Source organism: Nicotiana attenuata, chromosome 6 (genome assembly GCF_001879085.1).
Source record: "Nicotiana attenuata strain UT chromosome 6, NIATTr2, whole genome shotgun sequence".
Classification (NCBI taxonomy): domain Eukaryota; kingdom Viridiplantae; phylum Streptophyta; class Magnoliopsida; order Solanales; family Solanaceae; genus Nicotiana; species Nicotiana attenuata.
This window is the reverse complement of record NC_031994.1, coordinates 45,426,616-45,432,102: the sequence shown is the minus strand read 5'-3', so window position 1 is coordinate 45,432,102 and position 5,487 is coordinate 45,426,616. Positions and strand designations below refer to the sequence as shown.

Genomic DNA, 5,487 nt, shown 5'->3' with positions numbered 1-5,487 from the left:
TCGGGAGATATTGCTACAAAATTTGTGAAGTCGAATGATCAGCTTGCTGATATTTTCATCAAGTCCCTCACTGGTCCTCGTATTAGTTATGTATGTAACAAGCTCGGTACATATGATTTATATGCACCAGCTTGAGGGGGAGTGTTAGTTTCATTGTATAAATAGTAGTAAATAACCCTAATCCCATATGTATTAGGAGTAGGACATGTATTGTATATATATAGGGCTCATTGTATCATTGTTATAATTAGTCAATAATATATTTTTCTCCCGTGCTTTCTCATAGACAATACAAAAGCATATCTTTTTCCTCCTATACTAGCAGTTCTAGTAGGCCCAAATAAGTCCATATGAAGCAATTGCAAGGGTTTAGAAGTAGATACAATATCTTTATTTTTGAAAGAGTTTCTGGTCTGCTTACCAATTTGACATGTATCACAGATATGAGTTCTAGAAAAATTCAGCTTGGGTAGGCCAACAACCAACTCATGTTTGGACAATTTTTCTATCAAATGCATGCTAGCATGACCAAGTTTTCTATGCCATAACCATGGATCATCAGACATAGACGTTAAGCAAATATGACCATCTATTTTTTTAAAACCATCAAGGATATAAACATTTCCATATCTTTTACCTAGGAGGACTGTTTTACCTGATTCTTCTTCAATAGCACAGCCTGTTTTCTTAAAGTTTACCTCATATCCTGAGTCGCATAGTTGACTTATGCTCAGGAGATTGTAGTTAAGTCCATCGACGAGATAAACTTCAGTGATGTCAAAGTTGTTATTGAAGGGAATTGTACTAGTACCAATTATTTTACCTTTTGAGTCATCCCCAAACTTAACGCTTCCTCCATCAATTTTTGTAACTTCTTTGAACAAGTTTTTGTCACCTGTTATGTGACCGGAACACGCACTTTCTAGGTACCATTTTCCTTTGTGGCTTATTCTGTGGTGTTCCTGCAAAACATAGTGATTACTTTCTTTTAGGTACCCAAGCTCGCTTGGGTCCTAGAGGGTTAGTATTGCTAGATTCAGAGTTGTTTTTTGGTTTCCAAACCCATCCTGAAATGTTTGCTTTACGAAAGCGACAAAAAGAATATTTGTGCCCACTTTTGTTACAGTGGTGACACGTAACTTCTGACCCACCTTTAGGTCTTCCATTAGTGTTAGTACTAGTGAACTTTGTTTTGGCTGGCCATTTCCAGTTGACTTGTAAGTCGCCTGGTTTGACCTGACAGAACTGTGATTGGTGGATTTGCGCATGCCATTAAGTTGCATTTGCAATTCCTCAAACTCTTCTTGAAGTACCTCTTTTTCAATTTCATATACTTCATGTTTGAGTTTCCAGTCTTTAGCTTCTTTATTTAGTCTCTTAAGCTCATTCATCATTTTTTGAGACTCTTTCAAACTTAAATCAAGAATATCCTGCAATTCATTGCATCTTTCACAGTTATAAGATCTTACCTCACTTGTTTCACCTTGTGCCATGAAACAGTTCTCGTTGTCTTCTTTGTCTTCGTCATCTGAAGTGTCCTCATCTGTCCAGCATCCTGAGGATTTGTTCATCTCGTTTTCCAGAATCGTCATGAAGCAAAGATTTGCTATCTCTTCGTGTTCTGAACTGTCTTCATCACTCTAACTTCCAACAGATTTGTTCTTATTAAAGCCTCTAGAAATTTTTCTTTTTAGTTCTTGGCACTCAACTTGAATGTGTCCAAATCTTCCATACTCATAGCATTTTCCATCATTCTTGTCCTGTTCATTGTATTGCCTGGATCGTCTGGGCGGAATTCTTCCTTTCTTTGTATTTCTGAATCTTCTCATTAAGCCATCCATGTTTCTTGATAGTATAGCAATCTCTTCTTGTAGAGCTTCAGGATCATCTTCAATTTCATTTTCAGCTATTTCAGTTGAAGCCTTAAATGCGACTATTTTCTTTTTTCCTTCTTGACTAGTCTTCTTGAGATGCGTCTTTTCAAAGGCTATGAGTTCTCCTCGTAGTTCATCATATGATAATTTGTTTAGATCCTGAGATTCAAGTGTGACTACTTTGGTCTGCCAAGTGGTTGGCAGGCTTCTGAGAATTTTTTTGACTTGATCACCACTAGTATATGGCTTGCCAAATGCCTTTAGATCGCTAATTATTTTGCTGAACCTGGCAAACATCTCTTCAATAGATTCTCCTTCTTTCATTGAGAAGAGTTCGTAGTCATGTACCAACATGTTGATATGTGTTTCCTTTACTTTGCTGGTTCCTTCGTATGTAACCTCAAACTTGTCCCACATTTCTTTGGCTGTGTCACAGTTAGAGATTTTCTCATATTCTTCACCACTTATAGCATTGTGAAGCATATTTCTCGCTTTATTGTTAACTTGTACCACTTTCATTTGCTCTTTTGTATATGAATCTATATCTTCAGGATCAGCAAGTGGTGGAGTAGCAGCTGGTAAGGGATAGTTCCCCTTTTTGATGACTCTCCAAACTTTAACGTCATAAGCCTTGGCAAAGATCTCCATACGCACTTTCCGGTGAGAGAAATGTTGTCCATTGAAGTATGGTGGTCTAACTTGTTAAGTTCTTTCCTGGAAGAGAGCTCTTATGATAACTTGATTTGCCATGATCTTTTCTCACTAGCTGTTAAGCAAAAGTAGAATGTGAGCCTTGCTCTGATACCAATTGAAAGTACAAGAGGGGGGGGGGTGGTGAATTGTATATTTTTAAACTTAATCTCTATTAGTTGACTGGTTGTTCAATTAGTCGACCAGATGCAATAACCTAATAGTTATAATAGCAGAATATAAAACACAGAAAGTAAGTGCAGGAATTAAAGACACCGGAATTTTATACTGGTTCGGAGTCAATGTGAATCCTAGTCCAGTCCCCTTGGGTTGCAAGGGATTTCTCTTTAGTAAATGCGTCTCTTCGAGTACAATCGAAATGATGTGATAGCTCAGTTCCTATAACTCTCGTCTCTTTTGATACAATGCTTCACTAGTGTTGTTCTCTCCTTTTTTTCTCTGACTTGTTACACAACAGGTCTTATAGAACTACAATGTTTGTTTGCAGTTGAACAAAGAGAGGATTTTTGGTTCGATCAAAGTATATTTTGTCTAAGGCTTGATGCTGAGTATAAATACTTTGGTGAAGGCCGTTTGCTGATGAGACTTGACAACCCAAGAGATTTGATCCTTGGAAAGAGATTGATTCTTTCCAAGAATAAGATTGCTTGCCGTTGCTCTTCCTTGATGAGAGGAAATTGACAGCTTTCCTTCTATAGTTGTTGACGATGAGGGTTTACTTCTTGATTGTTGGTCCTTCCAAAATTAGCAGCTCAGCTAATCTTCTTACAGAATCTTCGATGCTTTTTGACTGCTTCAATCTTCCGGATTGAATGTGCTGGCCTTGATTGATGCCTTAAGTTTAGGCTTGCTTGATTCTTTCCATCGCAGCTGTCCATGATTTCGTAGTCTTTGCTGATTGATTTCTTTACTTAAGCATCCAAATTGAATTCAGTAATCTCGTAGTAGCTCCTTGATTCCTTGATCTTCTCTAATTGATTTTCTGCACAGTTATATTATTTGCATCATTAAAATTAGATCTAACAGGTGGTAGACGTGGGCGCTTCCACTGTCACACAAGAGTAACGGGTGCATGTATTTTGCACCTAACTGGCTTAAATCTTGGATCCACCTTTCTAAGTTGAAGATGCTCCCTAGTGATATTAAACTAACTTTTAACTACTAAACGCATTAACCAAAAAACAAATAAACATATAAACAAAGAAGTAGGCAATTACTTCCTAGTTCCTAATATTTTCCTTATTTTTGAGGAAGAGCTTATCAGATATATGGCTTGTTCAGAGGACTTTCTATGTAGTATTTGAAACTTCGTTCTGAATGGAAATTCTTGACCATCTATTATGGTATTAAATGTCACATTTGCTATGCTCTCATGTAATATCTCAGTACGTTTCCAATTGGAATGAAAGGCTAAAGGTCGTGTGATATCTCTTTTAATTCTCATTAGCTCGTTGTCCGCAAGAGTGACACATTGGTATTTCATCATGCAAAATAATTTTATTTCCTCCATCTCTTTCAGAATCCTGCGGTTAAATTAGGAATATGAGTCTCTTTCTTCTATGTGGTGTCAAATCAGCTAGGAAAGTGGTAGTGGTGATTTTTTACTCAATTTTCTTTTTCTGTATGCTGTCCCTTTCTAGAGAGCTGGATAAGGGGGACATATAAGCTATTTTTATTTATCAATGTTCCTGAGTGACTGATCTTTGGTAAATGCAGAGGCATTGATTATGCCATTGCAAATCAGGAGGTTCCAAATAATGCTCAAGATTTACCTCTACTGGTGAAGCAGGTTCTCTTTTATCATGACACCGATTTCATCATACTGCGATAACTTCATTCATCTGATTATGAGTTGTGTAGCATAAAGCTCTAAAGTTAAATCAGGAAAATAGGTGAAAGGGATGATGTCAATTGTGTTCTCAGTTGAATCTGTGGTATAGGGGTGGCAGCCCTGCATCATGTAAATAGGCTGAGCAAATATTAAATTTTCCTCTCCGTTGTCGTAGAGGCATATAGGCTGCTTAGAATATAGCAACTTCTTTTGGTGGACATGTTGTTGAACAGAAAAAACCTAGTAAGTGAAAGCAGAAGTTTTGAATGCCTACCTGAGCTTTCATATGTGGGAATTATTTTTTAACCTAAATTACCAGTGTCAAATTTTGAAACTACTTCTGAAACTGAGAAATCGGTCAGTTCTTCAGTAGCTGCTTCCTGATTATGATGGCGACTAACTTTCTTGAGCTTTGAGTGGTCTAATCCGTTGGCTTCCCTTGAAGTCTATACAAAGTTGGGTTTGTTTAACCTTTTAGAGTCTGTATGCCTTTTCAGTCATTCTCACCCATTAAGAAATTTCTTTGTCATGAAGTGCGATTTGCATATTTTAGATAAGTCCAAACTTTCCATGTATCTACGCTTCCAATTTACTGATAATTTAGAAAGATAACTATGTACTTTTACTGATAATTTAGAAAGATAACTATGTACTTGTTATGATTTATGATTCATCATAATCTATGCCTTTTATCCTTTCATTGCAGTAATTTGTTCTCCAACAAAACTTTAGTCTATAGCTACATTTGATCATAATTGGAAGCATTTCTCAGCATTCGTATAAGTGGAGAATTTAAGCTAATTTTAAATCTAGATATGAGATTGCCAATTTAATTTCCCCTGGATCCTGCTATCAATGATACTACAAGTAAGAGAAGTTGAGGATAAAAAATGGAGCTTTAGGAGCGCCTCAATTACTTTTGGGGATCTAACTTGTTAATGCTTGTTCTGATGTTAACTTATTGCGACTTTGTTGGAGTAACACTAACCTTTCCTTGAGCTCTATATTCAGCTCCACGGTGTCGGGGGAGGGGTGGTGGTGGTGGTTGTGTGTGTGTGTGTGGGTGGGGGG

At 37.1% G+C, this 5,487-nt stretch overlaps 1 protein-coding gene across 7 annotated transcripts in view; it reads left to right on the top strand.

Annotated features, from left to right (window-relative positions):
• LOC109226924 (E4 SUMO-protein ligase PIAL2-like) overlaps window positions 3,842-5,487 on the top strand; it is a 38,297-nt gene continuing 36,651 nt past the window's right edge. For 2 of the 7 annotated variants that reach the window (XM_019391849.1, XM_019391852.1), the window contains exons 1-2: window positions 3,842-4,059; window positions 4,302-4,374. The gene's annotated coding sequence lies outside the window, so the exon portion shown is untranslated. Of the gene's footprint in view, window positions 4,060-4,218; window positions 4,375-5,487 lie in introns of those variants that run through there. The other 5 variants (XM_019391853.1, XM_019391854.1, XM_019391850.1 and 2 more) reach the window with 4 other exon arrangements.